Source organism: Syngnathus scovelli, chromosome 8 (assembly GCF_024217435.2).
Source record: "Syngnathus scovelli strain Florida chromosome 8, RoL_Ssco_1.2, whole genome shotgun sequence".
NCBI classification, from domain to species: domain Eukaryota; kingdom Metazoa; phylum Chordata; class Actinopteri; order Syngnathiformes; family Syngnathidae; genus Syngnathus; species Syngnathus scovelli.
Window position 1 is genome coordinate 18,257,193 of NC_090854.1, and position 12,477 is coordinate 18,269,669.

The window sequence follows — 12,477 nt, forward strand, 5'->3', positions numbered from 1 at the left end:
GGCCATTTTGCTTTGTGCAAAGCCCTTGCAAAAGTTGAATGAAGTAACTTGTCTCCTGTTGCATGTTTGAATCCAAAAGACATTTCTAAATTTGATGACAGCTTTTCTCTGGCAAACGCGAGAAATGTGTCAAATGCCATCAAGTCAGATTGCCGCGCAAGACCCCAGATGAGTCGCTTGACAACGGCGTCCGCCGCTCGTGCATACACAAGACAAACGTCGCTCAGAAAGCCGGGATGGAATGTCGGCCCGGGCCGCAAATGCGGAGCAGCTGTCGGTTCCCGTCTCTTGTATGTCACGTTAAATGTAAAGAAAGCGTTCTGACTCGCAACTTTGTTTTTTTGTGTTTTTTAGTTGAGGGAGATTGAGCTCCACATCAACTTGTTTTCCCCAAATCTCTACGTTGTGTTTGGGAATTAAGGGGGACGGGCGTTTTCATTTTTTTTTTTTTTTTTTACAGCCACAGTCATGTGTAAGGGCCCAATCAGATGCATTCAGACATGATAACAAAAGGTGTATTCTTTTTTTTTTTTTTCAGAGCTGCAGAAATTTGCACCGGCCCAATCGGACGAATGGCTACCATACGGATCAGCTGGCGAGGTCTCTGGCCTCACAGGCAAGGTGACCCAGACCTCAGCTGTGCAAATAATAGGAAGCATGCCGGATGAATGTGTTTGAGTCGCCGTGTTTGCGCTTTGCCACCTGTATGCCAACAGATAAGGCTCGGGCTTGGACTGCCGTGTGGGCTCACGCGTTTGCTTGAAGGTGAAATCGCTGATGGAAAGCGCTCGGATCGGCGGTCTGCGTATCAAACGGCCGAAAGGCCCGACCGCTAATTGGGTAGCGGAAACGAGCGGCCGCAGGATTCGATGTGAAGGGAGACTGCGGCAAATGTTGAAATGTCAGCTTAATTGAGGCAAATCATCTCGGTAGGGGTCGCGGCGAGGTCAGGAAGACGAGGTTGGGCGGGGGCTATCCTTAGCTCTCTGTAACGCAGTCGTGACCGGCGAGGAACTTGAATGCAATGCAAATTTCATCCATGAAGTCAAAACGGAGTCAAAGGGGAAGAAAGTGAGAGATGATAAAAGAAAACCAGCCAGCGCGTGTTTTATTGACATTTCCCCCTGCCCCCCTCAACATTTTCTTCCCTGGGGCCGAAGCGCAACGCGCGTTGTGTTTTTCCAAGCCCGTTGCTCGTCTCCTGTCTGTTTTCATCGTCAACACCTGGTGCGCAAATGCCGCTCGCTTCTTACGTAACGCTGTTGGCCAACGCTCGGCGCTCGTAAAGCATGTCCGCCTCTTGACCGGCCCACTCAGCCTTTGCTTCCATGCGCAGCCAAAGCGATCCTTCTGCTGCCATGGCGTTGCAAGCACAGCCGAGCCGAGCCTGGCCTGGCCGAGAGAGACAGATACATAGATAGCGAGACAGACAGATAGCAAGAGAGAGAGAGAGAGAGAGAGATACTTTATTGACACGCCAGATAGATACTTTATTGCCACGCAAGAATTAGGCTTTGGGTCCGCTTCCACTCCCGGTACCGAGACGGACGTGTATTGGAAATGCAGTTGGACAGAATGAGGTTGAGTATGCATTATTAAGTTTCCTTTCAAGTGTCGTGGTGTGCCCCGCCTTCATCTGGCCACCAGTCTCGGGAGAGTCTGAACGGCCACGTTGCGCTCCAAAAGGCGTTCTGAGCACATTTTGCTAAATGGCGTCCCTGTCATCTCTGACCCACTTGTAACCTTTCCCCAAGATCTCCCGGCCGAATCATAACAACGCCGCTTCCTTCCCGTCCCTCGCTCCGGGTCGCTGGATAACACATGTGGCAGCTGCTTTTGTTGATGATGAGAGAGAAAAAAAAAAAGCAATATTGTTGAGATCTTTCTCCTCCGCCCAAGCGTTTTCACACTGTTGATGCAACACTTTGCTCACTGAGCACAAGGTTGTTCAAATAATATTCCCCAGATTCCACACTGTTTTACACGCAAAAGTCCCTCTGGGATCAATAGTCAGCCCCCAGCCATGTAGGAATGTGGCCACGAAACATTCATTTAACTTGTCACGGAGTGCGGCGGATGAAAATCAACTCACGGTATCAATATCATCTTTTTCCGTTAAATAGAAGTGACCCCTCACAGATTTGCGGCCAGCGGTGCTTTTATTGTTTGCGCTCCCCCAATGATTCATACATCCGACGTGGTATTGTTTAATCTGTACGCAGAAAATAGCCAGGAATGGTTCAAATCATTCCGCCGCGTGATATTAATACATCTTGTCTTGTAAACAAATCCAAAGCCTTCCCGGATCCGCTGCCGTGCCCTTTTGTTCTTGGTATTGTGCAGCGTGGAACGTGTTCCTCCTCCAGCCAAAGGCTTGACAGGAAGCGGCGTGACAAAAAGGTTCAGCAAACATATGCGAGGAGACGAGGGAGGGAGGGAGGGAGGGAGGGAGGGAGGTTAGGGAGGGAGGGAGGGAGGTCATCAGCTGTTCTGCGAGCCTCAAGTTCACCAGCCAGTCAAATTGTGCCATTTTCTCTCTCCCTGTTCTCCCGACGTCCGTAGTACGTTCGCTTGAGTGCTTGCATCTGGGATTCATTTGGGTGTGTAGTTCTTGCATGTGAGGCCTGGACCCTTTCCGTTGCAGAACCGGGTGACAAATTATCTGCTAAAAATGTCATCCGCTATCAGATCCGAGGGGCTTAGCTGAGCTTCCACCGTGTCTTGCGTGCACGGCCAAGTGTATAGTTTGGATGTGTTGTTTTTTGGAACATTGCACCTTCATTAAAAAAAAAAGATTACAGTCTACACTTGCAAAAATATTTTAAATTTTATTCCTATTTATTTTTCTCGAATATTTTTCTAAAGAAAGTGTCTCGTGCCAAATGTTTCCTGCACTTTTCCTTCCCGGCTACTTGACTGTCTCATCCTTTGACTTCAAGTCATCGGTGATACGGAAACATTGACAGCACAATCGAGTAGGATCTTTTCTAATTTGATTTGGTAATTGGATCGTTGAAGGCACGGGAATCTCCATGACCTCGGACAGGAGACAGTCGGTCGGCACCGTGACTTCCTTCCTCCATGGACTCCATCCTTTGGAAGTGTTGTGATGTCATCAGCCACTGCTTTAACATAACAACATGCAAAGGGTTTCAAGCTAGGGCTTCAAACTAGTATTAGGGTTTTAAATAGGGTCAAATTAAGGTACGGGCTTTTGAAACCCTAGTTTTAAGAGCGGGAAGAAATGACATGAGTCGAATGAATATCATTTCGCCGGCAATCTCGGGTCTCCGGAACAACTGCGCCACGTCGTCTCCTCGAGGGGATTCAGAGCTTTGGCCTCCTGTCCTTCAAGCTGTTGCCAATCTTATCGTTTATTAACGGGAAACAGATTGCAATAAACAATCTCCGTTTTCATCACGGCCCACATTTGACATTACGCATCGACATGGTGTTCATGACATTTGTCCCGGCGGCGGCGGTGGCGGCGTTGTTGTTGTTCTCTGCGAGAGGCCAGAACCAAGCCGTTTCTTTTTTTCCTCACTTTCAAGTGTAATCTGATGAGGGCCCAACTCCAGATGAGCATCATCTGCATTTCATTGTTTTGCTTTGTTGGATTTTTTGTTGTTGTTGTTGTGGTGGCTCCAGATAGGGAGGAATGATGCATTAAGAAGCTTCAAATATTTGACTGAAGGAGTCATGTTAAGACAAGTTATCCTTTCACTCTTTCCATTGAATTCATGTTAAATACATAGCAAACATCAGTGGCCAAAAATGAAATATTTGGATGAAAGATTTTTAAATCACCTTTTAGAATCCTTAAAATCCTTCTGTATGACTCAATATATTGCTGTCGTTCATTTATTATTATTCTTTGTTTAAATAAAAAAGAATGAGGCCATGTTCATCAAATTTGGACATTTTCACCCCACAGTGACGACGTTGCGCTTGCTTCTCGAGAACTAAAGTCCAGCCAACGGTGACGTCATCGGGGCTCTCCCCGACAAAGGCCGCCGCGTTCAAGACGTCATCCGTGGGTGGATGGCTCTTGTTACGCAATCGTCCATCCAGCAAACGTTATTTTGTGCCAGTTGACTGCCACTCCAAGTGGGCTTGCAGGTCACGTGATTCATTGTTGTGATGACTCATCTGCGCCACCGCCGTGTTGGAAACTCGCACGCAGGACAAAAGAACTCGCCGTCTATTTTTAGAAGCGCCACTGTGCATCCTCAAGTTCGCTCAAAGCTCCCCGTTCAGTGCGCTTAGGGGACGATGGATGGCTGGATGGATGGATGGATGGCTGGATGGATGGATGGATGGATGGATGGATGGATGGATGGATGGATGGATGGATGGATGGATGGATGGATGGATGGATGGATGGATGGATGGATGGATGGATGGATGGATGGATGGATGGATGGATGGATGGATGGATGGATGGATGGATGGATCATTCTTTTGTCTCGCTCAAATCAGCCAGCACTGTAAAAAAACACAAGCGGGTCCCCCACACCCCAAAGGTTCAAGAACTCGTTGTCACTCAAGACCGAGGCGGCTGCACCCGTTTCTCCCGACTGTTGACTTTGCTAATGTGTTTTCTCCAAGTGTGCACTGGTTGACGGAGCGGCTGAGCGGAGGAGCTCAAGCAAATGTTGAAAAATGGGGATGACAATCGCAGGAAGACGTCCGATCGCCGGCCGGCCGACGGAGCCTCTCGGTCATTAGCGGGCCAGCCAGACGTTTCCTTGAGCGATAGCGGCGGCCGGACGGACTTGGTCTCTCGATCGGGCGTCCCGACCGCTCGGCTCCACAAACAGGCGGCCCGCGCGCGTCTTCCTCTTCCGATGGTGTTGGACGTCATGATGGAGCGGTGTTGGCTCGTGAGTGAACGATTCGTGCAAAAGAAATATTTTTTTTCAGTGAATGAGAGTGAACGAATCACTTCCTATCACTTTTTTCAGTTCATATGATTTCAACCAGTAGATGTCGGTAATGCGCATTGAAACTGGTGCCACCTCGCCGTAAAACAAAACAAAGAAGAAAATGACGTAACTTCCTTACACTGAGTGCCAAAAATCCCAATGATCGTGAGCAGCGGGGGGGCCCCATTTCAACCCCTTACACTGAGTGCCAAGCAGGGAAGAAATGGGTACCATTGTTATAGTCACTGGTATGACTCGGCCGGGGTTTGAATCCACAACCTCCCAATCTCAGGGCGGACACTCTCCTCTCAGGCCACTGAGCTGGTAAACACTTGTATCGTAGTATAACACTTATAGTCGTTTTTAAAGAACGTGTATACCTATATACGCCTAAATATTGTTATCCAATATTACCTACTGCAATTTCACATTAGATTGCTGGTTTGAAATTTGCTTTTAATATTATTAATAAACATTTATGTTAAAACTTGTCTGGCGTCTTATTCCTTGTTTTTATATTCGCCAATTAAAACATAAAAATCTGACATTAGGTTAACTGCTTTATATGACAATATGTGTAGGTACACTACACGAGGTTAAAAAAAAAAGAGAATAAATAAAGGGGTAATTGCACAACAAAAGTACTTCCTCGCACCTGGGATCGAACCAAGCTCTTGCCGAGCAAGAGCCCGAGTCACTAACCAGTCGGCTATTTCGACCGACGGCCTACAATAGCTTGCACTGTTTTGTACGAGCAATGTGTATTCCAGTTCTTTTAAGTGAACTGAATCCTTAGAATCGGTTCACTCAAAATATTTGTTCAAAAGAATCGTTCACCAAATCGTTCGCTACACTTTCTTATTTATTTATTTTATTATAGTAGTTTTTAAATAACGTGTATACCTATGTACGCCTAAATAATGTTATCCAATATATCTACTGCAATTTCACATTAGATTGCTGGTTTGAAATTTGCTTTTAATATTATTATTTTTAATAAACATTTATGTTAAAACTGGTCTGGTGTTTTATTCCTTGTTTCTTTATTCGCCAATTAAAACATAAAAATCAGCTTAATCATGCATTTTATTATTTTTTTTACCTCGTGTAGTGTACCAAAATATCCCATAATTATCTGCCTAAATAATTATGACTAATTTAAAACTATTCTACTTGTTAATACCTACAAAATAACATATTCTAACCGGAGATTGCATTGACCTAATTTTCACATGGTCCTTGTTTACATTTTGCATTTGACACTGACAGCTGTCAAGTGCCACGTTAGGGCTCTTCTTGTGTAAGTTTTATTTGTTATGGGTTTTCTTTTGTAAGTTTAACTTTGGGTACTTCGAAAGTGTCATTTTAAATTGTACTTTGCTAGGTGTTCGTGTACGTTGATGACATCTGGAGCTGCTCCATAAAACCATACATGTTCCATGTGCTGAGAGCAAGGCTTCCATAGGTTAGTGGTTAGTGCTCTGGGCTTTCACCACAGCGACCCAGGTTCGAATCTCAGTGGGACCCAAAACATTTTACCATAGAAAATTTGCTACATAGTTGCTCGTGTAACCATAAAACCATACATGTCGCACGCACTGAGAGCAAGGCTTCCATAGGGTAGTGGTTAATGCTCTGGGCTTTCACCCCAGCGACCCAGGTTCGAATCTCAGTGGGACCCAAAACATTTTATCATAGAAAATTTGCAACACAGTTGCTCGTGTAACCATAAAACCATACATGTCGCATGCACTGAGAGCAAGGCTTCCATAGGGTAGTGGTTAGCGCTCTGGGCTTTCACCCCAGCAACCCAGGTTCGAATCTCAGTGGGACCCAAAAAAATTTTATCATAGAAAATTTGCAACACAGTTGCTCGTGTAACCATAAAACCATACATGTCGCATGCACTGAGAGCAAGGCTTCCATAGGGTAGTGGTTAGCGCTCTGGGCTTTCACCCCAGCGACCCAGGTTCGAATCTCAGTGGGACCCAAAAAAATTTTATAGAGGTGGGGTTAGAGGTGGGGTTGGGGTTAGGGTTAGAGGTAGGGTTAGAGGTGGGGTTAGGGTTAGAGGTGGGGTTAGAGGTAGGGTTAGAGGTGGGGTTGGGGTTAGGGTTAGAGGTGGGGGTAGGGTTAGAGGTGGGGTTAGGGTTAGGGTTAGAGGTAGGGGTTAGGGTTAGAGGTGGGGTTAGGGTTAGGGTTAGAGGTGGGGTTAGGGTTAGGGTTAGAGGTGGGGGTAGGGTTACAGGTATGGGTAGGGTTAGAGGTATGGGTAGGGTTAGAGGTAGGGTTAGGGTTAGAGGTGGGGTTAGGGTTAGAGGTAGGGTTACGGTTAGGGTTAGGGTTAGAGGTGGGGTTAGGGTTAGAGGTGGGGTTAGAGGTAGGGTTAGAGGTGGGGTTAGGGTTAGAGGTGGGGTTAGAGGTGGGGTTAGAGGTGGGGTTAGAGGTGGGGTTAGGGTTAGAGGTAGGGTTAGAGGTGGGGTTAGGGTTAGAGGTGGGGTTAGAGGTGGGGTTAGAGGTAGGGTTAGAGGTGGGGTTGGGGTTAGGGTTAGAGGTGGGGTTAGAGGTGGGGGTAGGGTTAGAGGTGGGGTTAGGGTTAGGGTTAGAGGTAGGGGTTAGGGTTAGAGGTGGGGTTAGGGTTAGGGTTAGAGGTGGGGTTAGGGTTAGAGGTGGGGGTAGGGTTAGAGGTATGGGTAGGGTTAGAGGTAGGGTTAGGGTTAGAGGTGGGGTTAGGGTTAGAGGTATGGGTAGGGTTAGAGGTAGGGTTAGGGTTAGAGGTGGGGTTAGGGTTAGAGGTAGGGTTAGGGGTAGGGTTAGGGTTAGGGTTAGAGGTAAGGTTAGGGTTAGAGGTGGGGTTAGAGGTAGGGTTAGAGGTGGGGTTAGGGTTAGAGGTGGGGTTAGAGGTAGGGTTAGAGGTGGGGTTAGAGGTGGGGTTAGGGTTAGGGTTAGAGGTGGGGTTAGAGGTGGGGTTAGGGTTAGAGGTGGGGTTAGAGGTGGGGTTAGGGTTAGAGGTAGGGTTAGAGGTGGGGTTAGGGTTAGAGGTGGGGGTAGGGTTAGAGGTGGGGTTAGGGTTAGAGGTGGGGGTAGGGTTAGAGGTAGGGGTAGGGTTAGAGGTAGGGTTAGGGTTAGGGTTAGAGGTGGGGTTAGGGTTAGAGGTAGGGGTAGGGTTAGAGGTGGGGGTAGGGTTAGAGGTGGGGTTAGGGTTAGAGGTAGGGGTTATGGTTAGAGGTGGGGTTAGGGTTAGGGTTAGAGGTGGGGGTAGGGTTAGAGGTATGGGTAGGGTTAGAGGTAGGGTTAGGGTTAGAGGTGGGGTTAGGGTTAGAGGTATGGGTAGGGTTAGAGGTAGGGTTAGGGTTAGAGGTGGGGTTAGGGTTAGAGGTAGGGTTACGGTTAGGGTTAGGGTTAGGGTCAGAGGTGGGGTTAGGGTTAGAGGTGGGGTTAGAGGTAGGGTTAGAGGTGGGGTTAGGGTTAGAGGTGGGGTTAGAGGTGGGGTTAGAGGTAGGGTTAGAGGTGGGGTTGGGGTTAGGGTTAGAGGTGGGGTTAGAGGTGGGGTTAGGGTTAGAGGTGGGGTTAGAGGTGGGGTTAGAGGTAGGGTTAGAGGTGGGGTTGGGGTTAGGGTTAGAGGTGGGGTTAGAGGTGGGGGTAGGGTTAGAGGTGGGGTTAGGGTTAGGGTTAGAGGTAGGGGTTAGGGTTAGAGGTGGGGTTAGGGTTAGGGTTAGAGGTGGGGTTAGGGTTAGGGTTAGAGGTGGGGGTAGGGTTAGAGGTATGGGTAGGGTTAGAGGTAGGGTTAGGGTTAGAGGTGGGGTTAGGGTTAGAGGTACGGGTAGGGTTAGAGGTAGGGTTAGGGTTAGAGGTGGGGTTAGGGTTAGAGGTAGGGTTAGGGGTAGGGTTAGGGTTAGGGTTAGAGGTAAGGTTAGGGTTAGAGGTGGGGTTAGAGGTGGGGTTAGGGTTAGAGGTGGGGTTAGAGGTGGGGTTAGGGTTAGAGGTAAGGTTAGAGGTGGGGTTAGGGTTAGAGGTGGGGGTAGGGTTAGAGGTGGGGTTAGGGTTAGGGTTAGAGGTGGGGGTAGGGTTAGAGGTAGGGTTAGGGTTAGAGGTAGGGTTAGGGTTAGGGTTAGAGGTGGGGTTAGGGTTAGAGGTAGGGGTAGGGTTAGAGGTGGGGTTAGGGTTTGAGGTGGGGTTAGGGTTAGGGTTAGAGGTGGGGGTAGAGGTGGGGTTAGGGTTAGAGGTAGGGTTAGAGGTGGGGTTAGGGTTAGAGGTGGGGGTAGGGTTAGAGGTGGGGTTAGGGTTAGGGTTAGAGGTAGGGTTAGGGTTAGGGTTAGGGTTAGAGGTGGGGTTAGGGTTAGAGGTAGGGGTAGGGTTAGAGGTGGGGTTAGGGTTAGAGGTGGGGTTAGGGTTAGGGTTAGAGGTGGGGGTAGGGTTAGAGGTAGGGGTAGGTAGTTTAACTACCGTGTATGGTAGTTTTTTTTTTTTTTTTTTTTTTAAAAACCCAGTAGTTTAACTACCGTGTATGGTAGTTTGTTTGTTTTTTGTTTTTTTAAAAAAAAACAAAAAAAAAACGGTAGTTTAACTACCATGTATGGTAGTTTAACTACCGTGTATGGTAGTTTTTTTTTTTTTTTTTTTAAAAACACGGTAGTTTAACTACCGTGTATGGTAGTTTGTTTTTTTTTTGTTTTTTTAAAAAAAAAAAAAAAAAAAACGGTAGTTTAACTACCATGTACTACCGTTTTTTTTTTTTTTTTTTTTTAAACTGTTAAACTACCGTGTATGGTAGTTTTTTTTTTTTTTTAAACGGTAGTTTAACTACCATGTATGGTAGTTTAACTACCGTGTATGTTTTTTTTTTTTTTTTTTTTAAAAAGGTAGTTATGGTAGTTAAACTACCATACATGGTAGTTAAACTACCGTTTTTTTTTTAAAAACTACCATACGAAAATACCGTAATGTATGGTAATACACGGTAGTTAAACTACCATACATGGTAGTTAAACTACCGTTTTTAAAAAAAAAAAAAACTACCATACACGGTAGTTTAACAGTTTAAAAAAAAAAAAAAACTACCATACACGGTAGTTAAACTACCATACATGGTAGTTAAACTACCGTTTTTTTTTGTTTTTTTTTTAAAAAACAAAAAGAAAACAAACTACCATACACGGTAGTTAAACTACCGTGTTTTTAAAAAAAAAAAAAAAAAAACTACCATACACAGTAGTTAAACTACCATACATGGTAGTTAAACAACCGTGTTTTTTTTAAAAAAAAAAAAAAAAAACTACCATACACGGTAGTTAAACTACCATACATGGTAGTTAAACTACCGTTTTTTTTTTTAAAAAAAAAAAACAAAAAAAAAAACAAACTACCATACACGGTAGTTAAACTACCGTGTTTTAAAAAAAAAAAAAAAACTACCATACACGGTAGTTAAACTACCTACCCCTACCTCTAACCCTACCCCCACCTCTAACCCTAACCCTAACCCCACCTCTAACCCTAACCCCACCTCTAACCCTACCCCTACCTCTAACCCTAACCCCACCTCTAACCCTAACCCTAACCCTACCTCTAACCCTACCCCTACCTCTAACCCTACCCCCACCTCTAACCCTAACCCCACCTCTAACCCTACCCCCACCTCTAACCCTAACCCCACCTCTAACCTTACCTCTAACCCTAACCCCACCTCTAACCCCACCTCTAACCCTAACCCCACCTCTAACCCCACCTCTAACCCTAACCTTACCTCTAACCCTAACCCTAACCCTAACCCTACCTCTAACCCTAACCCCACCTGTAACCCTAACCCTACCTCTAACCCTACCCATACCTCTAACCCTAACCCCACCTCTAACCCTAACCCTACCTCTAACCCTACCCATACCTCTAACCCTACCCCCACCTCTAACCCTAACCCTAACCCCACCTCTAACCCTAACCCTAACCCCACCTCTAACCCTAACCCCTACCTCTAACCCTAACCCTAACCCCACCTCTAACCCTACCCCCACCTCTAACCCTAACCCCACCTCTAACCCTACCTCTAACCCTAACCCCACCTCTAACCCCACCTCTAACCCTAACCCCACCTCTAACCCCACCTCTAACCCTAACCCTAACCCCACCTCTAACCCCACCTCTAACCCTACCTCTAACCCCACCTCTAACCCTAACCCCACCTCTAACCCTACCTCTAACCCCACCTCTAACCCTAACCTTACCTCTAACCCTAACCCTAACCCTAACCCTACCCCTAACCCTACCTCTAACCCTAACCCCACCTCTAACCCTAACCCTACCTCTAACCCTACCCATACCTCTAAACCTAACCCCACCTCTAACCCTAACCCTACCTCTAACCCTACCCATACCTCTAACCCTACCCCCACCTCTAACCCTAACCCCACCTCTAACCCTAACCCTAACCCCACCTCTAACCCTAACCCCTACCTCTAACCCTAACCCTAACCCCACCTCTAACCCTACCCCCACCTCTAACCCCACCTCTAACCCTAACCCCAACCCCACCTCTAACCCTACCTCTAACCCCACCTCTAACCCCACCTCTAACCCTAACCCCACCTCTAACCCTAACCCTAACCGTAACCCTACCTCTAACCCTAACCCCACCTCTAACCCTAACCCTACCTCTAACCCTACCCATACCTCTAACCCTACCCATACCTCTAACCCTACCCCCACCTCTAACCCTAACCCTAACCCCACCTCTAACCCTAACCCTAACCCCACCTCTAACCCTAACCCCTACCTCTAACCCCACCTCTAACCCCACCTCTAACCCTAACCCCACCTCTAACCCTAACCCTAACCCCAACCCCACCTCTAACCCCACCTCTAACCCCACCTCTAACCCTAACCCCACCTCTAACCCTACCTCTAACCCCACCTCTAACCCTAACCCCACCTCTAACCCTAACCCTAACCGTAACCCTACCTCTAACCCTAACCCCACCTCTAACCCTAACCCTACCTCTAACCCTACCCATACCTCTAACCCTACCCATACCTCTAACCCTACCCCCACCTCTAACCCTAACCCTAACCCCACCTCTAACCCTAACCCTAACCCCACCTCTAACCCTAACCCCTACCTCTAACCCTAACCCCACCTCTAACCCTACCCCCACCTCTAACCCTAACCCCAACCCTAACCCTACCTCTAACCCCACCTCTAACCCTAACCCCACCTCTAACCCTACCTCTAACCCTAACCCCAACCCCACCTCTAACCCCACCTCTAACCCCACCTCTAACCCTAACCCCACCTCTAACCCTACCTCTAACCCCACCTCTAACCCTAACCCCACCTCTAACCCTAACCCTAACCGTAACCCTACCTCTAACCCTAACCCCACCTCTAACCCTAACCCTACCTCTAACCCTACCCATACCTCTAACCCTACCCATACCTCTAACCCTACCCCCACCTCTAACCCTAACCCTAACCCCACCTCTAACCCTAACCCTAACCCCACCTCTAACCCTAACCCCTACCTCTAACCCTAACCCCACCTCTAACCCTACCCCCACC

General features: G+C 47.4%; 1 long non-coding RNA gene across 1 annotated transcript; it reads left to right on the forward strand.

Moving 5' to 3' along the window:
• The first annotated feature begins 631 nt into the window (after positions 1–631).
• LOC125974040 (uncharacterized) lies at positions 632–5,416 on the forward strand. Its single transcript, XR_007483364.2, has 2 exons — positions 632–1,580; positions 3,935–5,416. It is a non-coding gene; the product is annotated as an uncharacterized lncRNA (long non-coding RNA).
• The last annotated feature ends 7,061 nt before the right edge of the window (positions 5,417–12,477 follow it).